At 44.1% G+C, this 24695-nt stretch overlaps 1 protein-coding gene across 5 annotated transcripts in view; it reads left to right on the top strand.

Annotated features, from left to right (window-relative positions):
- LOC126194911 (synaptotagmin 1) overlaps positions 1–24695 on the top strand; it is a 1052777-nt gene that overhangs the window by 870562 nt on the left and 157520 nt on the right. The window lies entirely within an intron of this gene.

Here is a 24695-nt window from a genome sequence, read left to right as displayed (position 1 = left end):
GCGCGGACGGCAGAGAGAGCACCCAGCGCCCTCTGGCCATAAATACTGGACAAGATCCTCCAATACGGTAGTCTCAGGTAGCACCTGAAGAAGGCAACGAGTTACGTGGCCGAAATATTGTGCCAGAGCGACACAAACATCCGGCAGTACACCCGATTATTTCACATGTCAATAATAATAATGTTTAGGGTAATGCACACATGACTGCTGCATTCCACAGCACTGGTTATAGGAGATCAGTGACATAAATTCCAGTATTTTCTAAATTTGAAGAATACATTCATCATAATCTATTTTAACCATTACAGTTGGGCAGAAGCGAAGCTCTTAACAAGACTACACTAAAAATCATTTAGTAATATATATGTGATATCTGTTTATATATATGCTTTTTTTCTAAAAAAAAGTTTGAGGGTACTCCGACATTGGATATAACACAGCGAAAATTACTTATATCTGAAGCATGGGATACCACCCATCTGCTTTTAGCCATAACGTCATTAACATGACGAACTACATAAAAATGGTATCGGACTCTTCAGTTGAAATGCTGCTCAAACGAAGCAGGCGATGCCGAGAAACATACATACAAGAGAATGTGGTATCGAACACTTCAGTTTAGCCGGCCGGTGTGGCCGTGCGGTTCTACGCGCTCCAGTCTGGAACCGCGAGACCGCTACGGTCGCAGGTTCGAATCCTGCCTTGAGCATGGATGTGTGTGATGTCCTTAGGTTAGTTAGGTTTAAGTAGTTCTAAGTTCTAGGGGGCTGATGACCACAGATGTTAAGTCCCATAGTGCTCAGAGACGTTTTTTAACTTCAGTTTACGTCACCTCAAATGAAGCATGCGATTCCCATTAACCCCTAGTTTTCTGCTCATCTCTCACTTCCAACTTAACTTACAAGTTGCAACGAAAGACAGGACACACTCCAAAACTTCGACCAACCGACAAGAACGGAACAGAAAACGCAAACGAATGAAGAATAACAAAACAAAGATAGTAATAAATCGCGAAGGATGATGGTAGCGGGACCGTAGAGACATCTATTGGTAGCTCGGCGTTTGAGCGAACGCATATCCGTTTAGCACTACCATCGCCCACTGTTAGGGGGCGAGGGCACTACATGCTTGTGGAACTGGCTGCCAGCGATTCAGTTGTCGAGGACGATTGCCGCAGCTTCGAAATGCTTGAAAGAGTCAATGGCGTCGTTTTTCCCACCAAAAATTGCACTGGTACCGTTCGTATTGCAATTACCAACACGAAAAAATTAAATTAAAAATTTACGTCCGTGAAATAAATCCTTGGCACTCTTCCAAGGTCTAAAAATCGTAAAAAAAATTACTTTGTCGACGAAAAAGTTTAGGGGTACGCGTCCCACAGTGTTCCCCCAGAAGAACAGAAAAATTGTGTCACGAAATTTGAACCCAAGATAGCTGATGCAAGTAGGAATCAAAATTAGTAATGTTGTGTAGGGCGACAAAGCACAATTTTTAAACTACGGAAACTTGGCGCCACGCGTTCTTAATTGGCCGTGGGATTACCCTGTTGCCGGATCCTATGGACAACGCATGATCGCGAATGCTTTGCCTGCCGGTGATCGCGATGTATCCGAGGCTCGGTGGTGGCGCGCCAGCCTTCCACTCTGCGGGCCTGGGGGCGAATCCGCCGGAGTCCCGACACATCCATTGTAGTTTTATAATAAGACGTAATGGAAACCAACCCGTCGACAGTTGTTAGTTCGTGTACAGAAAGTCTTTTACAAATTATGTTGGCCCTGAAAAGGGCTTTCTTGTAGCTAGGACACGTTTACTTAAAGCAGGTGTTCGAACTGGCCACCCTCTGACGCGACACAAGCTTGGTAACGTCGAACGGTGTTTTGCCGAACTATTTCAAAGATTCCTGGCATTGCTCTGAAGTGACTGGCGGCGTGGTGAATGCGATCCATTAATTGCTCTTCGTTTCTAGGTGGTTCGCGTGTGGGTGGGTGAACTAGAACCTTGAAGAATTCCCACAGCAAGAAGTCCGCTGGTGTGAGGATTACCCGCCCATCGAAGAGGTCATTTAAATATCCGCGCACAGCACGACTGTTATGTGCGGGCGCCCCGTCATGCTGCAACCACATGCGTAGCCGTATCTCCAGGGGAACATCTTCCAGCAGACTGAGTAGAGTTTCTTGCAAAGAGTGAAGATAATTTGGCCCGGTAAGTCGAGGAGGTATACGGACCAGCCCAATCAGATGGTCACTCACAATGGCTACCCTAATGTCGAGCGATCCCCATGGAAGGTGCACTCGTCGGTAAACAAGACAACGCCAGAGAAGTCGGGAGATCGTGCAATACGTCGCAGAAACCACCGGCAAAACTCTAGCCTGTATTCGTAGTCCGCCACAGGATTTAGATCTTGGACAGGGTGTAAACTAAATGGCTGCTGGCCGTTATCCCTCAAAACCTCCCAGACTAACCGATGAGTGGCCTCCATGCCGTGCCCAACCGCTCGAGTACTTGTCGTAGGTGCTTCCTCGAAGCGCTCGAGAACAGCAAACTTTAAAACCTGCGAAAATCCCAGCGAGGATCCCCCCCACTCTACCTCCCTGCGACACTCACCCCGCACTTAGCTCGCCCACGATCGGTCCTCACCCAACCCCCATACCTCGCTCACGAATGGGACCTCACCCCACCCCCTATAGTTCCCTCACAACGGAAGACCGGAAACAGTACCTGCATTTGCGGTTTGGAGCCCGGGTGGTGTTTTGGAGAATCACGTTATAAAGAATGTTTAGATATGTTTTTAAACGTTAGCAACTCAGAAATTGTATGCCTACATCACGTCTGTCTAACCAGTAACAAATACGAACTGTGTTGATAAAAATGAATTAAAACGTTTAATTACTCTTTTCTGGTAAGAACAGACAGAATAGACACTACTGGAACTAACTGCTGCCTTGTTTTAACGAAATTTAAATTATTAAGAAAACTTAAGCAGATATTTTAATGTTTATGTCACACAAAATTTCGGGCTACGTCGCGAGTATTGGGATTTCTATTAAACGAATTGCTTTTAAGAAAAAGTATTACTGAAAACGCTAAATATTTATTTCGTAACAAGAACGGACACTACAGCAAGTACACAAAATAAGAGCTCCTACTTCTTAAGGCACTCCTGCACCCACACAACATTTAAGTCACCACAGGTAAACTGAAATAGATCAATAAATAGTACGTAATTTTGAAGTGAATTAGTCGTTCCATTGAAGTATTTGGTAATTATAACAATAATTCATAGGTTGCAATATACCTACTTCTAACTTTACATACAGACGCAAAAACTATATTAATGAAATACCTCATGTGTCATGTATGGAAAATACGACTGTCTTCATAACGTTTTTGTTATCAGTATGATTTTTATATTCTTCATTTCTTTAGGTCTAATGAGTCAAGCTACATTTTATAAACATAAAAATATTGAGTCAAGTGAGGACATTGTAAACAAGTAGGCCTGTCTATTCTTATTAGATTATTGCTTCTATTCCATAGCAGAATATTTTGGATGTTTGAGATACAGGGACTAGAAACAAGATAGTGAAGCTAATGCAAATAGTGCAAGCTGTTTGGTGGATAAAGCTTACATTTATGTCTCTACTGACATAATACAGTATTTTTACTGTGCTGTTTTGGTTTGTGCTTGTTCTGTGTCTTATAATCTGGAAAGATTTTTTTGGATGAATAAAAGAAATAAACTCTGTTGCCATCTGCGACATCGTAAGCTTTTATTACCGACATACGTAACATTTCCAATCACATTGTTTGCGAAGTGTAGTTTTCCCAAAAGATCACGTTATATTAAGCGATTAATTTGATGATAATTGGCTCACATTATAATTAACAGACAGCACGTTTGTATTTCGCTTTCATTTATTATTTTAAATCATTCGTGATTTTTTGTTCCGCTTGTTGTAAATACCATTAGGTACCGGAAATCCATTTTAAGTTATAGACACTTCTACTTCGTCAATAACATACAGTTATAATCGTAGTCGTGTGTGTAAACGTTTACATTAATACCTGAAACTTAAAGTCTTTGCATTATACGTTGGAAATTGTTCATTTTCTAGTTCTCGATCTAGGAGTAACATATCTGCGACGATGTGTATCGTTTTGCTCCGGTTGGGCGGAGCATCTTGCTGATCAGGGGTGGAGCTTAAGTGGGGTGGGCGGGGACTATGTGTCGGGATCTTCGCAGGTTCTAAGCTCATGTCTCGAGAACAGTCTCTTCAAATGCAGCATCCCGTCGTGTTCGAGGTCTTCCAGCATCACCATGATATCCCACTAACTAGCGGGTGTGGGCGGCGTCTTGCTGGGTACCGTCCCTCATACAACATCGAGCTTCATGAGCACTGCCGTCGGCTAGTCCACAAACAAAAACCGTGTCTCGTTGTTCGTCAAACGAATACTATGCCGCCATGCTTACTGTATGATTGAATCGCAGTTGACGAGTCTGTGCTGCGAAGCTTACGTGTCAACGCCTCTGACGTGAGGTGGAGACAACCAGCAAGACCTATTCAACACGTGTGCGTATCACCTTGTGGCAGTGACGGGGTGCGGGACGTTTGTACACTCCTGGAAATGGAAAAAAGAACACATTGACACCGGTGTGTCAGACCCACCATACTTGCTCCGGACACTGCGAGAGGGCTGTACAAGCAATGATCACACGCACGGCACAGTGGACACACCAGGAACCGCGGTGTTGGCCGTCGAATGGCGCTAGCTGCGCAGCATTTGTGCACCGCCGCCGTCAGTGTCAGCCAGTTTGCCGTGGCATACGGAGCTCCATCGCAGTCTTTAACACTGGTAGCATGCCGCGACACCGTGGACGTGAACCGTATGTGCAGTTGACGGACTTTGAGCGAGGGCGTATAGTGGGCATGCGGGAGGCCGGGTGGACGTACCGCCGAATTGCTCAACACGTGGGGTGTGAGGTCTCCACAGTACATCGATGTTGTCGCCAGTGGTCGGCGGAAGGTGCACGTGCCCGTCGACCTGGGACCGGACCGCAGCGACGCACGGATACACGCCAAGACCGTAGGATCCTACGCAGTGCCGTAGGGGACCACACCGCCACTTCCCAGCAAATTAGGTACACTGTTGCTCCTGGGGTATCGGCGAGGACCATTCGCAACCGTCTCCATGAAGCTGGGCTACGGTCCCGCACACCGTTAGGCCGTCTTCCGCTCACGCCCCAACATCGTGCAGCCCGCCTCCAGTGGTGTCGCGACAGGCGTGAATGGAGGGACGAATGGAGACGTGTCGTCTTCAGCGATGAGAGTCGCTTCTGCCTTGGTGCCAATGATGGTCGTATGCGTGTTTGGCGCCGTGCAGGTGAGCGCCACAATCAGGACTGCATACGACCGAGGCACACAGGGCCAACACCCGGCATCATGGTGTGGGGAGCGATCTCCTACACTGGCCGTACACCACTGGTGATCGTCGAGGGGACACTGAATAGTGCACGGTACATCCAAACCGTCATCGAACCCATCGTTCTACCATTCCTAGACCGGCAAGGGAACTTGCTGTTCCAACAGGACAATGCACGTCCGCATGTATCCCGTGCCACCCAACGTGCTCTAGAAGGTGTAAGTCAACTACCCTGGCCAGCAAGATCTCCGGATCTGTCCCCCATTGAGCATGTTTGGGACTGGATGAAGCGTCGTCTCACGCGGTCTGCACGTCCAGCACGAACGCTGGTCCAACTGAGGCGCCAGGTGGAAATGGCATGGCAAGCCGTTCCACAGGACTACATCCAGCATCTCTACGATCGTCTCCATGGGAGTATAGCAGCCTGCATTGCTGCGAAAGGTGGATATACACTGTACTAGTGCCGACATTGTGCATGCTCTGTTGCCTGTGTCTATGTGCCTGTGGTTCTGTCAGTGTGATCATGTGATGTATCTGACCCCAGGAATGTGTCAATAAAGTTTCCCCTTCCTGGGACAATGAATTCACGGTGTTCTTATTTCAATTTCCAGGAGTGTATGTGTGAATCGACAACCATAGAGCTGCCCGTCAATCGACGAACGGCAACAGGGTAATGCCACGGCAGGTGGGAGCGAGTGCAGCCAAGTTTCCGTAGTTTAAAAATGGGGCGTTGTCGACCTACACGACATTAGACATTTTGGTTCCTACTGGCATCCGCTATCCAGGGTTAAATTTTCGTGACACAATTTTTCTCCAAAGTCTGATTCATGTAGTGCATAGCACCCCATTCCACCATCAGGAGAGCCCACATATAGAACAGTTAAAATAGTTACTTTCACTGGTGTGGAGCCTGCTCGCTGTGTGTTCTGGTTTCATGAAACAAACTCTGCAACCACTTCCAGAATGAGATTTTCACTCTGCAGCGGAGTGTGCGCTGATATGAAACTTCCTGGCAGATTAAAACTGTGTGCCCAACCGAGATTCGAACTCGGGACCTTTGCCTTTCGCGGGCAATCGCTCTACCATCTGAGCTACCGAAGCACGACTCACGCCCGGTCTCACAGCTTTACTTCTGCCAGTATCTCGTCTCCTACCTTCCAAACTTTACAGAAGCTCTCCTGCGAAACCTTGCAGGACTAGCACTCCTGAAAGAAAGGATATTGCGGAGACATGGCTTAGCCACAGCCTGGGGGATGTTTCCAGAATGAGATTTTCACTCTGCAGCGGAGTGTGCGCTGATATGAAACTTCCTGGCAGATTAAAACTGTGTACCCGACCGAGACTCGAACTCGGGACCTTTGCCTTTCGCGGGCAAGCGCTCTACCATCTGAGCTACCGAAGCACGACTCACGCCCGGTCTCACAGCTTTACTTCTGCCAGTATCTCGTCTCCTACCTTCCAAACTTTACAGAAGCTCTCCTGCGAAGAGAGGAGAGCTTCGGTAGCTCAGATGGTAGAGCGCTTGCCCGCGAAAGGCAAAGGTCCCGAATTCGAGTCTCGGTCGGGCACACAGCTTTAATCTGCCAGGAAGTTTCTGCAACCACTGTTCGGCGTAAATTTTGCACCGAATGCGCTAAGGAACCTCCAAGCAGGCTTGCAATTTACTCTTGGCACAAGAACATTGTTGAGACATGTTGTCGCTCGCACGTTAATGATTATGTCGAACAGATTAGGGAGAGCTTTGCCTGCAGTCTAATAGAATAAACGCGACATACGTCTCGCATGACTGGAATTCCACAAAAGACTGTTTGTCGAGTACTGCTTAGACGTTTGCACTTTGCAACCGTACACGTTCACAGTGGCATTAACGATGCAGATAAGGTTGCTCGTGGGGAATTCTGTGCAGAAATGTTGAATCGGATAGAGGGCGACGAGACATTCCTGGACGCAAGAACCTTCAGCGATGAGTCAACGCTTCATATCAGTAGCATGGTGAACAACCACAACTGCAGAATATGGGGCAGCGAAAATCCACATGCCTTCCTGGCAAACATTTGTATTACCCCCAAAGTTAATGTGTTTTTTGCCCTTAGCAAACTGAAAGTGTAAGGCCCTTTCTGCTTTAAGGAGAAAACTGTCACTGGTATTGTGTATCTATATAGGCTTGGAAACTTTTTAACTCCACAGATCGATGAAGATGACAGAGATAGGATGGTTTACTACCAGCAAGACGGTGCACCACCTCATTTCCTGACGGAACTTCGAGGTTTCCTCGATAATCGCTTCGCAGGTCGTTGGACTGGCCGTGAAGGGCCAATAGCGTGGTAACCTCGCTCCCTAGGCTTGACACCACTGGTTTTCTCTCTCTGCAGTTTCATTAAAGACTGTGTGTATGTCCCTCACCTACCGAACAATTTAGCAGACCTGAAAAATCGATTCTACGCTGTTGTACAAGTTACACCTGATTTGCTGCAACAAGTGTGGGCAGAAATTGATTGCTGATGGAATGCTTGTCGCATTGCAGTTAGTAGTTACACGAAACCAAAATGACACTTGAAACTTTTATATGAATCTTGAGTTTGTTTGCTACAAAATAACACACCTACCGATTCTTAAGTTAGCTCAACAAATTTCTACGTCATTCCAGAGTTGTAATTTTATATATATATATATATATATATATATATATATATATATATATATATATATATATGTGTGTGTGTGTGTGTGTGTGTGTGTATATAAAACGAAAGAGAAATACCAGTGACAGCCGCATGAGGGCAATGAAATAATTCAACGCCGAATTGGCGAATTGGAACTCGAACCCCGATTTTTCGATTTATGCGAACGATCACCTTAACCGCTTCGGCTATCTGGGCACGCTTCCCGTCCAACCCAAATTTCAAACTTGTTGCACAGTTGTTCCATAGTGTAACAATATCCATTTTCCTCGTTACTTGCAGTACCTCACTTGATTCCCTCAGGAAGTCAGACTTAGGGTAAATCTGCAATGAAGTTATCATGAAGTGACGTCAAGGCTCAATATTACTGTTATATGCACGGCGACTTTTCTTTTGGACAAGTCCGACCTCTTGCGGGGAATCATGACATATGCTACGATCAGTGAGTAAAATGGACAGGGGGAGGGGGGGGGGGCACTATGGAAGTAGTGTGCGACAAATTGGGAATTTGGTTTGGACAGGAAGCCTGTTCAGACATCTGATATATATCCGCAAACATTTCGCCATGTAGGCACTGAACGTGTTACCTCAGAGACGGATAAATGTACCAACAGTAACAGCGATTACTTCTGGAATGGTAAACAGTTTAGTTACTTTTTTCCATCTGTGCCGTTTCATTTTACTGCCCTCTATAAACATCCAAAGTATCTAAAAACATATATAGGATGTTCGTAGAATAAATGAGAGGACTCGTAGAGGAGATCATAACAAGCAAGTTTCACGTAACAATTCACGTCCGCATCCGTTAGCGTTCTGAGCTAGGCGTCATTTAACAGTCACGCGCAGCCGGGGAGGTAGGCTTACAACTCGGCATCCGAGTCGACATGTAATCAGATATTTAGGGCAGGTCAACACCACGGAGTTTCTTTCGGCATTTATTGGGATGCGAACACATTGCGTTGGGTAGTGTAAATGCCTGTCTGATTTGATATCACACAGAGGGCGGCGCCTGTGTACACTGCAGAGTCTGGTTCGCGCTTTGTCAGTGTGTGAAATCCAATGAGGACGCTTTTCTGTTTAGTACTGTGTGGAGCAGACGGAAAACGGAGCCTTTTCTTGGAAAGAAAGGCCAGACGTATTCTGTAATTACGGGGCGACTGATGGAAATGCTCTCGCTGCTCAACAGTTGTTCGTTCTACAGTTCCCAAATTGCAATCTGTCAGATCCATGCATGTTGACCGCCACCCACAGATCCCTAAGAGACACAAGTCCACTTGAGGTGAGTTGTCCACCGACGAGATTTCGTAATGGTGCGCGTGCATTTAAAGGCTGTATCGAAATCCGATGCATTCATTTTGTGATACAGGTGCGAAGGACGGACGGACACAGTCGTCAATACACAATGCGTACATCAGAGTTTGAAGAGGAGACGTTAGAATTGCTGCAAACAAGCTCAAGAAGTCTTCCTCGAGAAATTGATATAAGTCATTCCACGATGGCGTGTGTGGAATGAAGATAATTTGCACTCTTACTCAGTTCGTGTGGATACGAGAAATCTGCACGCCGTCACGTAGTCACAAAGAGAGCTTCAGCGTTTGATCTGGTTTGTCAGGCGATAATCTGATTGGTCCATACATGCTCCGCCGCCTACTGAACACAAAGAGATACCTAGTCTCCTTCAGGCAAACACTGCCACAGTTATTGGAATGTGTCCCACTCAACGTACGACACGGCATATGGTACCAACATGGTGGTGCATTGTAAATTTCGCTCATGCGGTATGAAATCATTTCAACGAGACCTTTGGTGAGAACTGGAAAGGGCGCGATGGGCCGATGGAATGGCCTGTACGTTCCCCCAACTTTACGGCCCTTGATGTTTTCGTCCGGGGTCACCTGAAACCTGACGTTTACGAAACGCCTAGACCGATGAAGAGCTGATACCGCGAATTATGGCAGCTTCGGTACGATCCCAATTTTCCAGGTTGTTTGAAAGGGTGCGAATTGAATTCCCTAACGATTTCCGAAATGGAGTATCCCATTTGTCTAGCTCCAACTACCATTCCCCGATCACTGTCTCCTTATTTCCCGTCGTGCGATCAAAATCACGTAGGAAATCTTCTCACACGAATCACCCGAGTACAAATGACAGCTTCCCACGCCCGGGTTCCCGGGTTCGATTCCCGGCGGGGTCAGGGATTTTCTCTGCCTCGTGATGGCTGGGTGTTGTGTGCTGTCCTTAGGTTAGTTAGGTTTAAGTAGTTCTAAGTTCTAGGGGACTGATGACCGTAGTAGTTAAGTCCCATAGTGCTCAGAGCCATTTTTTTGAACAAATGACAGCTGCACCAATGCGCTGATCATTTATAACTTTTGTACGCGATACTACCGCCATCTGTATATGTGCATATCGCTATCCCATGACTTTTGTCACATCGGTGTATTCTGAATACGTTCCACAACACACTTAAGAGACCAACTGGAAAAGTGATAAAAGTGGTAACGTTCCGTTAACTGCCGACAGTGACTTGCACGTTTATTTCCAGACATCCGTTTCTACGTCGTTAAACCCTACTGAAACGCTATCCAAAGCGCCGCCTGGGTCTTTCGGTGTCGCCGGCAAACTGCCTGAGGCGCCGGTGCGGGCTGAGACGGCAGAGCGCGCCTTATCGACTCTAGGGCGTCGTTGCGTGTCGACCCGGCGGTGTTCTTGGCTGAATAGCGGCGGTGGTGGGGTGCCGGAGGTCGCCTATCGATATTGAGCCTCGCGCTCCACCCGCCTGCCCACGCAGACCTCACGCGGCGACGGCGGTTCGCCCTTCTCGCTCATATCATCTATTTTACGATTCTGTAGCATCAGTTAACTCAAGGCTAAACAAGTAACATCTTAAAAAATGAGCGAACTGAATTAGCACATCGATAGCCGTGAATTATTCTCGCGTACACGCCCGTTTAAACCTCGTATTCGGCGCTGTTTCTCGAAACTGATAGGTTCGGCAGATTTCGCAATAACCAACGAACACGATAGACAGTGCAAGGCAGCGCAGAGTGAGCGCTAGCTTCATATTCTGGAAGAGTGGAGCACAGTTCCCTGTCAACCACCCAGATGTATGTCTTCTATGGTTTCCGTCAGGACTGGCTCGTAGTGAGATTAGATTAGATTAGATTAGATTAGATTAGATTAGATTAGATTAATACTAGTTCCATGGATCATGAATACGATATTTCGTAATGATGTGGAACGAGTCGAATTTTCCAATACATGACATAATTAGGTTAATTTAACAACATACTTAAGTTAATATAACAACTTTATTTTTTTGTGTTTTTTGTTTTTCTGTATTTTTTATTTTTATTTTTTTAATATTTTTTTCTTTTTTTCTTAATTTATATCTAAAAATTCCTCTATGGAGTAGAAGGAGTTGTCATTCAGAAATTCTTTTAATTTCTTCTTAAATACTTGTTGGTTATCTGTCAGACTTTTGATACTATTTGGTAAGTGACCAAAGACTTTAGTGCCAGTATAATTCACCCCTTTCTGTGCCAAAGTTAGATTTAATCTTGAATAGTGAAGATCATCCTTTCTCCTAGTATTGTAGTTATGCACACTGCTATTACTTTTGAATTGGGTTTGGTTGTTAATAACAAATTTCATAAGAGAGTATATATACTGAGAAGCTACTGTGAATATCCCTAGATCCTTAAATAAATGTCTGCAGGATGATCTTGGTTGGACTCCAGCTATTATTCTGATTACACGCTTTTGTGCAATAAATACTTTATTCCTCAGTGATGAATTACCCCAAAATATGATGCCATATGAAAGCAATGAGTGAAAATAGGCGTAGTAAGCTAATTTACTAAGATGTTTATCACCAAAATTTGCAATGACCCTTATTGCATAAGTAGCTGAACTCAAACGTTTCAGCAGATCATCAATGTGTTTCTTCCAATTTAATCTCTCATCAATGGACACACCTAAAAATTTGGAATATTCTACCTTAGCTATATGCTTCTGATTAAGGTCTATATTTATTAATGGCGTCATACCATTCACTGTACGGAACTGTATGTACTGTGTCTTATCAAAATTCAGTGAGAGTCCGTTTACAAGGAACCACTTAGTAATTTTCTGAAAGACAGTATTGACAATTTCATCAGTTAATTCTTGTTTGTCAGGTGTGATTACTATACTTGTATCATCAGCAAAGAGAACTAACTTTGCCTCTTCATGAATATAGAATGGCAAGTCATTAATATATAATAAGAACAACAAAGGACCCAAGACTGACCCTTGTGGAACCCCATTCTTGATAGTTCCCCAGTTTGAGGAATGTGCTGATCTTTGCATGTTACGAGAACTACTTATTTCAACTTTCTGCACTCTTCCAGTTAGGTACGAATTAAACCATTTGTGCACTGTCCCACTCATGCCACAATACTTGAGCTTGTCTAGCAGAATTTCATGATTTACACAATCAAAAGCCTTTGAGAGATCACAAAAAATCCCAATGGGTGGTGTTCGGTTATTCAGATCATTCAAAATTTTACTGGTGAAAGCATATATGGCATTTTCTGTTGAAAAACCTTTCTGAAAACCAAACTGACATTTTGTTAGTACTTCATTTTTACAGATATGTGAAGCTACTCTTGAATACATTACTTTCTCAAAAATTTTGGATAAAGCTGTTAGAAGGGAGATTGGACGGTAATTGTTGACATCAGATCTATCCCCCTTTTTATGCAAAGGTATAACAATAGCATATTTCAGTCTATCAGGGAAAATGCCCTGTTCCAGAGAGCTATTACACAGGTGGCTGAGAATCTTACTTATCGGTTGAGAACAAGCTTTTAGTATTTTGCTGGAAATGCCATCAATTCCATGTGAGTTTTTGCTTTTAAGCAAGTTTATTATTTTCCTAATTTCAAAGGGAGAAGTGGGTGAGATTTCAATTGTATCAAATTGCATAGGTATGGCCTCTTCCATTAACAGCCTAGCATCTTCTAATGAACACCTGGATCCTACTATATCCACAACATTTAGAAAATGATTATTAAAAATATTTTCAACTTCTGACTTTTTGTTCGTAAAGTTTTCATTCAATTTGATGGTAATACTGTCTTCCTCTGCTCTTGGTTGACCTGTTTCTCTTTTAATAATATTCCAAATTGTTTTAATTTTATTATCAGAGTTGCTGATTTCAGACATGATACACATACTCCTGGATTTTTTAATAACTTTTCTTAATATAACACAGTAGTTTTTATAATTTTTGATAGTTTCTGGGTCACTACTCTTTCTTGCTGTCAGATACATTTCCCTTTTGCGGTTACAAGATATTTTTATACCCTTAGTAAGCCATGGTTTCTTACAAGGTTTCTTACGAGTATATTTAACTATTTTCTTGGGGAAGCAGTTTTCAAATGCATTTACAAAAATGTCATGTAATAAATTATATTTTAAATTGGCATCAGGTTCACGGTACACCTCATCCCAGTCTAACTGCTTTAGGCTTTCCCTGAAATTTGCAATTGTTAAATCGTTGACTGAACGTACCACTTTGGAGGACTGTTTAGTATTGCTGAATGGAGCTATGTCATATATTGTAACTAGCTGTGCACCATGATCAGAAAGACCATTCTCAACAGGCTGAGCATTTATCTGGTTAAACTTATCTTGGTCTATAAAGAAGTTATCTATCAGTGAGCTGCTATCCTTTACCACCCGAGTAGGAAAATCAATAACGGGTGTCAAATTGAAAGAACCGAGTAATACTTCAAGGTCATTTTTCCTATTACCCTCTTTCAGAGAATCTACATTGAAGTCCCAGAAGATAAAATAAACTCTGCCTGACAAAATAAGTGAAACACCCAGAAGTCATGGCCGCTTGTCAATGTAACTTCGTACATGCACACACCACCTATAGGCATTTAAAAGATTAGAGTTTCAATTCTCTGTGACAGACAGGAGTGCATTAGTGTTCTTCGTGTTTAGCATTGTTACCCGGCCTTGTAGGGTGTACACTGTCGTGACAAATGTCATACGACACTAATAATATGTTGTCGGACCTCCCTTTGCCCAGCACAGTGCTGCAACTCAAAGTGGGATGGACTCAACAAGCCGTTGAAAGTACTCGGCAGGAATATTGAGCAATGCAGCCTCTACAGCCGTTCATAATTGCGAAAGTGTTGCCAGTGCAGAATTTTGTGCACGAATTGACCTCTCGATTGTGCCCCATAAATGTTCGATGGGATTGATGTCGGCAATCAGTCGCTCGAATTGTCAAGAACGTTCTTCAAACCACTTGCAAACAATTGTGGCCCAGTGACATGGTTCGTTGTTGTTTGGGCACACGAAGTACACGAATGACTCCAAATGGTTTCCAAGTAGCCAAACATAACCATTTCCTGTCAATGGTCGGTTCTGGACGTGAGTACTCAGTACATTCCATGTAAACACAGCCGACACCATTATGGAGCCATCACCAGCATGCACAATGCCTTGCTGACAACCTGGTTCCATGGGTTTGTGGTGTCTGCGCCACACTCGAATCCTAGAATCAGACCTCACCAAATGAAGTTGGGACTCATCTAACCAGGCCACGGTGTTAGAGTAGTCTAGGGTCCAACTGATATGGTCATGAGCCTAGGACAGGCGCTGCAAGCGATGTGGCACTGTTAACAAAGACACTCGTGTCAGTCGTCTGCTGCCATAGCCTATTAACGCCAAATTTAGCCATTGTATCAAAACGGATACCTTCTTCCTATGCCCGCTTATCTCACGCAGTGTTGCTTGTTTCTTACAAGGGAACCTCCCCATCGCACCCCCCTCAGATTTAGTTATAAGTTGGCACAGTGGATAGGCCTTGATAAACTGAACACAGATCAATTGAGAAAACAGGAAGAAGTTGTGTGGAACTGTGAAAAAATAAGCAAAATATACAAACTGAGTAGTCCACGGGGCGCATAGGCAACATCATGGACAAAATGAGCTCAGGAACGTCGTGGTCCCGTGGTAGCGTGAGCAGCTGCTGAACGAGAGGTCCTTGGTTCAAGTCTTTCCTCGAGTGAAAATTTTATTTTCTTTATTTTTGCATAGTTATTATCTGTCCGTTCGTTCATTGACGTCTTTGTTCACTGTAATAAGTTTACTGTCTGTGTTTTGCGACCGCATCGCAAAACCGTGCGATTAGTAGACGAAAGGACATGCCTCTCCAATGGGAACCGAAAACATTTAATCGCAAGCTCATAGGTCAACCGATTCCTCCACAGGAAAACACATCTGATATATTCTATACGACACTGGTGACGGCATGTGCGTCACATGACAGGAATATGTTGTCGACCCACCTAACTTGTACACTTGGCGAAGGGGTAAAAAGATTCTTCTACCTTGCCCGATTTAGGTTTTCTTGTGGATGCGATAATAACTCCCAAAAAAGTGATGAAAACATAAGAGTTTGTCACATAAACTGAAAATAAAAAATTAAAATTTTCACTCGACGGTAGACTTGAACCTAGGACCTTTCGTTCCGCAGCTGCTCACGTCACCACGAGACCACGGCGCTCCCGCGTTCTCGATCTCCTTGACATTGCATATCTTCCCATGAACTACTCAGTTTGTATATTTTGCTTATTTTTTCACAGTTCCACATAACTTCTTCCTGTTTTCTCAATTGATCTGTTTTCAGTTTTTCAAGGTCTATCCACTATGCGAACTTATAACTAAATCTGAGGGGGGTGCGATGGGGAGGTTCCCTTGTTAGAAATGACAACACTAAACGTCACAGGTCTCAGTCGTTAAATGAAGGCTGTTAGGTAGTGTTTTGTCCGTGGTGAAATATGTTACGACTTCTGCACCATTTGTTAGCAGCAGACACAGTGGCTGCGCCAAAGACTGAGACCGCGTGGAGTTTTACAATTATTTATTGAACTTTCTGTACAATTTCTCCCTCGTCGTTGCTGCCCAGCCCTGTGGATCCCTCCGCCTGGCTGCCGCTGTGTAGATTCTCCGACAATGCGCGCAACGCGCGCCGCCGATAGCACTCGGAAGCCCCAAGCCACCAATGCTCCGCTGAAGCCAGGATGCCCTGTGGTTGAGACGAACTCGTCGCCGTGAGGTCAGCTGCCGACGCCTGCTGCACCAGTGGCTGGGGAGCCGTCAGTCGCAATGTCCGCGAGGTCCCGTCATGGACAGACCACGCGCCGTGGGGCCGGGTTGCCGTGAAGTCCGGGCGTCAGTCCCCGGCGGCGCCTGTGACCAAGACCGCGCTGCGGCCGGTCCTGCTGGAAGTTAGTCAGCCATGGTGCCGACCGAACTCGGGCCGACCTCCAGAGCTGAAGTTGACATCTGGCGGCGAACGGATGATTCCTGCGAGTTGGAACAGACTTCCGGAATCGTCACCTACGAAGATTGAACATTCAGACACGGACCACACCCGTCCTCAGATCCAAACTGCTTCCTAATGGCTTCTGCCTGTCGCTACCTGCGCTCCACTATTTATATCCAGCAGGAGGACGTTTTTTACCCTCGGTGGTAGCTTTTTGTTATTACTCCCGCAGTATATTGCAGCGTAACTTAGTGTGCTGGCCTCACTTCCCCTTACTCAGCACTCTCCAGGCTTCGCTCGGCGCTCGGTCTGTGTGTGTCCTTGCATCATTGTGTTGGTAGACTGCTACTGTCAGCAAGGTTATCTGTGCCTGCCTACTTCGCAACACCTCGGTCGCCGGCGTGCCTCTGTTTCGCCATTCTCCACTGCGTGAAGCAACGCTTACTACGTGGGGCCGCAACAAATATCTGCAATTTGGTATCCTCGATGTACACTCAACAGTGTGGATCTCGGAATACTGAGTTCTCTAAAGATTTCCGAAATGGAATGTCCTATGCATCTACTACAACAACCATCCCGCGTTCAGAGTTAGTTGATTCCCGTTCTGCGGCCTTAATCACTTTGGAAGCCTTTTCACACGAATCACATGAGTACAAGTGACAGCTCCACCAATGGACTACCCTTTTATACCATTTCTACAGGATACTACCGCCATCTGTATATGCACATCTCGCTATTCCACGACTTTTGTCACCTCTGTGTAGGGACTGTGAACAGCATCAGACGTTGAGTGTTCACTGTGAGGGACACGGACACCTCGAGCGAGACGGTGTTATCATCACCTGACAGTGTTTGGATGGGGTCTCACTGTGGGTCTCCATTTGGCTGGCTGGTCGAGTCGTGCAATGTCCAAATTTGGGAGCCATTCGGATGTGACAGCGGCCTGATGCTGGACTACATGACAATGTGAGGGCAGGCATATTTATCGACAACGTTCCAGTCGACCACGTCTGACCACCAACAGGCATAATCGCCATATTGTGCACCAAGTACGCCGTAATCCCTTCACATCTGTGTCTGCCATCCGAAAACAATCAACGGACTCCCTGGAACGTTCTGTGTCATCCCGTACCACTGGCCGGAGATTAGAAACAGTCAAATTAGGTAACTACCGACCCGTGCGTAGGCTTGTTAACACCACAACACAAACTCCTCCATTTGTAGTGGTATCGTGACCAGGAATCATGGGCTTCTGATGAATGGCATCATGCTGTGTTCAACTACTAATCGCTGTTCTGCACTTCGCCAGATGGCCATCGTTGGCGGATATCGCGGAGACCTGGCGAGAGGTACCATTCTTTCAGTACTTTGGAGAGGTAAAGCGGTTTTACTCCTGACGTCATGATGTGCGAAGCCATCGGGTATGAGTTCAGTTCATGGCTGGTAGCAGGGAACGATGGTACATCATGGATATCCCTTGTCCGCATGTGCTACTTTTCATGCGCCGGTATTGTGGAGCCATTCTTCAACAGGTCATTGCTCGCCCACACACACACACCACTGTGTCCATGTTGTTGAGGTACTGCGATTGACAGCAAGATTCCCAGACTTGTCACTAATAGAACGTTCGTGAGACCAGCTGAGGCATTAACTCCGCACCATTGACAAACATCCAGGATATCAAGAACCTGTTAGAACAGTTGTGGGCCTGTTTGCTCTCATGGCGGAATACAACAGCTTTGTAACAATCTTCTCAACCGAATCAGTGCATGCATCCAGCCCAGGTCACACTGATAAGTGATGTCATACTGCCAAGTTCTTTGCAAATTTGATTCGAGTTTGTAATCACCGAAATAATATCACATCCCCTCCCAATCTGTCCTGTCAAGTTTGATTTCGTTTCCTCCTTTTCAATATCAAGATTTCTATAGCGTTAAATTTACTTTTCTGTACACGTCATTGGCAGATCTATCCATTGTAATGAAACCCTGTCAAGTTTATAAATATGTCGCTACAGTGCACTAGAATACGATAACATAAGGAGAGTTTCACCACTAATCTCTCGACCCCAATATTCAAGACAGCTCCAAATGGCTAACTACTTAATAAAGGAGTTAATGTGTTAAATATTTGATGTTAGGCATGTAAAATCTTTAAGGCGCGGACGTGAAACTATAATTATGTTTCCAGAACGAAATTTTCACTCTGCAGCGGAGTGTGCGCTGATATGAAACCTCCAGGCAGAATAAAACTATGTGCCGGACCGAGACTCGAACTCGGGACCACCAGCGCACACTCCACACTCCGAAATATCCTTTCTTCCAGGAGTGCTAGTTCTGCAAGTTTCGCAGGAGAGTTTCTGTGGAGGTAGGAGACAAGGTATTGGCGGAATTAAAGTTGTGATTCTTGCTTGGGTAGCTCAGTGGGCTGCCGGCACAGTGGCTCAGCGTGTTCGGTCAGAGGGTTATCCACCCTTTGCAATTAAAAAAAAAAAAAAACTGAGTTAATGGAACGACGATGAAGATGAACATGCGTCATCGGACGTCCGCCTCGAACAAATAGAACGAACAATCACGAACAATATGAGATAAAAGAAAGAAAATGTTGGTAGAGCGCTTGCCCGCAAAAGGCAAAGGTCCCGAGTTCGAGTCTCGCTCCGGGACACAGTTTTAATCTGCCAGGAAGTTTTGTAATTATGTTTTTTAGCAGTTTCGGAATACTCTTCCATTGACTAATGAAGTGCTCTCATTATCAAAAGCTGGACGAGTATAGCGTGGGTATTTTGCGCGTAAGTATCTCCTGTAGTACTTCTACTATCTCATTACCTACTTCAGTTCCCTCAGCAACACATGATTTAATTTGAATAAATTATGTTATCCATGTTGTGCTTTAGCTGACGTTCATCTTATATCCTCCTTTCAAGGCATTGTCCATTCCGTTCAACTGCTCTTCCAGGTCCTTTGCTGCCTCTGACAGAATTACAATGTCGTCGGCAAATCTCAAAGCTATCCTACTCCAAATTTTTCTTTTGTTTACTTTGCTGCTTGCTCAATATACAGATTGAATAACATCTAGGATAGGCTACAACCCTGCCTCACACCCTTCCCAACCACTGCTTCCCTTTCGTGCCCCTAGACTATCATAATTGCCATCTGGTTTCTGTACAAATTGTAAATAGCTTTCGCTCCCTGGATTTTACCCCTTCAGAGTTTGAAAGAAAGTATTCCAGTCAACATTGTCAAAAGCTTTCTCTAAGTCTACAAATACTAGAAACGTAGGTTTGCCTTTTCTTAATCTAGCTTCTAAGAATATCCGTAGGGTCAGTATTGCCTCACGTTTTCGAACATTTCTACGGAATCCAAACTGATCTTCCCCGAGGTCGGCTTCTACCAGTTTTTCCATTCGTCTGTAATGAATTCGTGTCAGTATTTAGCAGCCGTGACTTATTAAACTGATAGTACGGTAATTTTCACACCTGTCAACACCTAGTTTCTTTGGGATTGGAATTATTATATTCTTCTTGTGGTCTGAGGTTATTTCACCTGTCTCATAAATCTTGCTCACCAGATGGTAGAGTTTTGTCATGGCTGGCTGTCCCATGGCTATCAGTAGTTCTAAAGTAATGTTGTCTATTCCAGAGACCTTCTTTCAGTGCTCTGTCAAATTGTCCACGCAGTATCATATCTCCCATTTCATCTTCATCTTCGTCCTCTTCCATTTCAATAATATTGCCCTCAAGTACATCGCCCTTATATAGACCCTCTGTATACTTCTTCCACCTTCCTGCTTTCCCTTCTTTGCTTAGAACTGTTTTTTCCATCCAAGCTCTTGATATTCATGCAGATGGTCTCCTTTCTCCACAGGTCTCTTTAATTTTCCTGTGGGCAGCATCTATCTTACCCCTAGTGATATATGCCTCTACATCCTTACATTTGTCCTCTATCCATCTGTACTTAGCCATTTTGCACTTCCTGTCGATCTCATTTTTGAGACTTTCGTATTCCTTTGCTCCTGCTTCATTTACTGCATTTTTATAATTTTTCCTTTCATCAGTTAAATTTAATATCTCTTCTGTTACCCAAGGATTTCTTCTAGCCCTCGTATTTTTACCTACTTGATCCCTTGATCCGCTGATGCCTTGACTACTTCATCTCTCAAAGCTACCCGTTCTTCTCTTACCGTATTTCTTTCCACCATTCTTGTCAATCGTTCCCTAATGCTTTCTCTGAAATTCTCTGCAACCTCTGCTTCTTTCAGTTTATTCATGTCCCATCTCCTTAAATTCCCACGTTTTTGCAGTTTCTTCAGTTTTAATCTACCATTCATAACCAATAAATTGTGGTCAGAGTCCACATCTGCCCCCGGAATTGTCTTACAATTTAAAACCTGGTTCCTAAATCTCTCTCTTACCACTATATAATCTATCAGAAACATTCCAGTGTCTCCAGGCCTTTTCCACGTATATAACCTTATTTCATGACTCTTAAACCACGTGTTAGCTATGATTAAGTTATGCTCTGTGCAAAATTCTACCAGGAGGCTTCCTCTTTCATTCCTTACCTCCATTACATATTCACCTACTACTTTTCCTCCTTTTCCTACTATCGAATTCCAGTCGCCCGTGACTATTAAATTTTCGTCTCCATTCACTATCTGAGTAATTTCTTTTATCGCGTCATAGATTTCTTCAATCACTTCATCATCTGCGAATCCAGTTGGCATATAAACTTGTACTGCTGTGGTAGGCGTGGGCTTCGTATTTATCTTGAGCCACTATGCTGTTCGTAGTAGCTTACCCGCGCTCCTATTTTTTATTGGTTTTTAAACCTACTCCTGCATTACCCCTATTCGATTTTGTATTTATAACCCTGTATTCGCCTGACCAGAAGTCTTGTTCCTGCTGCCACCGTTTGATTCTTCGTGGAAATGTAATGCCTCACACCTACCTTACCTCCGTGAGTTACTGAGACGAAACAGCTACAAATTTCACACAACGCTTCTTTTATTGACAAAAAGGCCACTCTTTTGTGTAATCATTCGTAAATTGATACATTCTCTTTCCATTCTTAGTCATTTTCGCAAGCTGTGATAAGTCTATTAGACGGTAAAATTCAACAATAACACTTCAGTCATCGAAGTACACGTCACTTATACACTTCACGTCCTATATACCCGCAGTAAACACTTCAAACATTATTCACTTCCATTCATTGTTCGTATTACGTCTAGAAAGATCGCCATTGAGATGGGAACCGCCCGGTTCACCAACTTTCTCTTCCGAATGTGAAAATATTTTGTTGACACCCACCTATGTAACGAGAAATGATAATCTTAATAAAATATGAGAAATCAGAGCTCCAACGGAAAGTTTAGGTGTTCCTTTTTCCCACGCGCCATTCGAGAGTGGAATGGTAGAGAAGTAGTATGAAAATGGTTCCATGAACCCTCTGCCAGGCACTTAAGTGTGAATTGCAGAGTAACCATGTAGATGTAGATGTAGATTCTTCCGCGTGGTGCTGCTTACATAGGTCCAGCTCCATACTACTGGAGAAGTCTGGTATTTTCTCGAATGATGGCGCTAGAGCTACAAGGCACTTTGCATCGTCGATACAGGCTACGCAACGTTCAACACCATCTGTGAGACGACGTTGTCAACATAAACCTGTTGGCATACATAAAAATGAGGCTGGATTTACATGTTGTGCTAACAGATAGCGTTACTTTAGTACTTGAGCCAAGTTCGTAACAGTATTTTCCAAAATCGGGACAAAATTGGGTCTTGTCGAGATGTCGGGACAAGAAGATCCATACGGTGACGGTCCCAATATACTGGGACGGATGGCAGCTCTGCTTCTGAGTAGACCTCACCAGGGATCCAAATGGGGAGACTATATTACCTCCTGAATGTTTTACCCGAGAGAATGCGAACAACATTTAGCCATATAATAAAGCTGCAGGTCTACTGGAAAAATATCTGCTGTAGCTTCCCCTTTGCTTTCAGCCATTCACAGTAGAAATGCAGCAAGGCTATGTTGGTTAATGTTACAAGACTAGATCACTCAATCATCCGGATGGCTGCCCTTGCAAATACTGAAAAGGCTGCTGCGTCTTCCAGGAACCACATGTTTGTCTGGTCTCTCCACAGATGCCCCTCTGATGTGTTTGCACCTACTGTACGGCTGTCTGTATCTTCGAGGCACGCAAGCCAACCCACCTCCGCAAGGTCGAACCCAAATACAATTTTGCTGAGACAGATAGCTCGTTTTGCATGGTTAATAAAGTGGTTTGTTAATATATCCCCCCCTCCCCTCCTCAGACGACGTAAAATGGTAAGCGAAACGATCAGCCAACCAGAACATTTGCAAATGGTTCAAATGGCTCTGAGCACTATGGGACTTAACATCTTGGGTCATCAGTCCCCTAGAACTTAGAACTACTTAAACCTAACTAACCTAAGGACACCACACACATCCATGCCCGAGGCAGGATTCGAACCTGCGACCGTAGCGGTCGCGCGGTTCCAGACTGAAGCGCCTAGAACCGCTTGGCCACACCGGCCGGCGAACATTCGCGGTTCATCTGTTCGCTCGAATGTAGTAACCTTGTTCACCAGAGCTGATTTTGCGATACATTTCTACCATGTTTCAAGTCTCTTATGTAACACTTTCATGTATGCTTTAATGCTGCACCCATTCACACTACTGCATTGTTCCGTCGAGTTTCGTTAATTTGCAAACTTCCACTACTAAGCCACCTCAGATCAGAGTTTCCCTATATACGACGCATTTTACTTTTTAACATGAACTGTAATGATTTATAATCAATTACGAGAAATTCTGCACAAGTTAGTGCCTGCAACGAGGGACTGTTGTGAGATCTGATTGCTGGTAATTCGAGCTGTGGTAAAGATCTGGAAAAGTCGTTGCCTTACTCCCACCAGTCAGGAAAAACAAAAGTGAAAACACTCAGTTTCAGTACACAAAGTAGACAGTGGTTCAAAACATTTATTTCAATTTTTTGGCGTAGAGAAAAGGTAACCTGAGTAAACTTTTCGGAGGTGCTAGCCCAGTCTCTGAGATTTTTACCATTGCTCGAATTACCAACAATCAGAACGGACGACTGCTCGTTGTCGCAGGCACTGAATTGTACAAACTTTTTCGAAATTGATTGTAATTTATTATAGCTCACGTAAAAAAGTAAAATGCGCCGTGTTATGTAAAAGCCTCATCTAAGTTCGGTTAGCGTTGGAAGCTTGAAACTCAACACAACGAAACTCTTCAGCATCCTCTAGAACAAGATGCACTTAATTAAAACAGTGGTGAATATTTGCATGATATGACCATATATATATATATATATATATATATATATATATATATATATATATATATTGCCCTCACGCGGGAAATGAATCCGTATCATCTGTGTTTTTTGCGAGCGGGCGCTTTTTGCTACTTTTTCGTTTATTTATTTACCTTATTTCCCTCCTTCCTTTCCTTCTAGCCCCCCTTGCACTCGCCATAAAAAATTACCTTCGCCGGCGTTGGCAACCGGCAAAAATCTTTTCTTGGAGTCGTTCCTTCTGGTAACACGAGAAAAGAAGCGTAACAACCCAACGAATGGTTTAAGTGTATGAAGGAATCACGATACAATAGAAACCTCGCTCTTCTTCAGAACTAAAGTAATCTTGAGAACTGAAAATCTCCTTGAGAACTAAAACCATCTTGGAGTTAAAATTCTACATAGTTTTCAACAAAAGTTTAGTTTCTAAGAGCCTCTTGCAAACTAAACGGTAATCTTTCTGTAAACTAAAATTTTCCAGAAAACGAGAAGTTTTGGTTGGATAAATGTTTTGGATGGATACTGTTGAAAACCAATGTCTACTTGAAAATAAAATCTTGACGACTAAAACCCTATTTGAAACTAAAAATCTGCTTGAAAGATAAGAACCGCTTGAAAATCGATACCTGAAAAATTTAGAGACATTCCTGAAACTAAGGAAACACTTTGGCTCCATGTGTACAGAAAAGAATGATTAATGTTTAACGTCTCATCGACGATGAAGTTGTTAGAGAAGGTGCACAAATTCGGATAGGGGAAGGAAATCGGCCGTTCATATCGAAGGAACCATCCTGACAACTACCTTAAGGGATTTAGAGAAAAATAGAAAACCTAAATCTGGGTTGTCAGACAGGTATGTGAATCACTGTTTTCAAAAATGGCTCAAATGGCTCTAAGCACTATTGATCTGAGGTCATCAGTCCCCT

Source organism: Schistocerca nitens, chromosome 7 (genome assembly GCF_023898315.1).
Source record: "Schistocerca nitens isolate TAMUIC-IGC-003100 chromosome 7, iqSchNite1.1, whole genome shotgun sequence".
Lineage (NCBI taxonomy): Eukaryota > Metazoa > Arthropoda > Insecta > Orthoptera > Acrididae > Schistocerca > Schistocerca nitens.
Note: the sequence above shows the minus strand (reverse complement) of the source record. Positions and strands in the feature narration are given on the sequence as shown.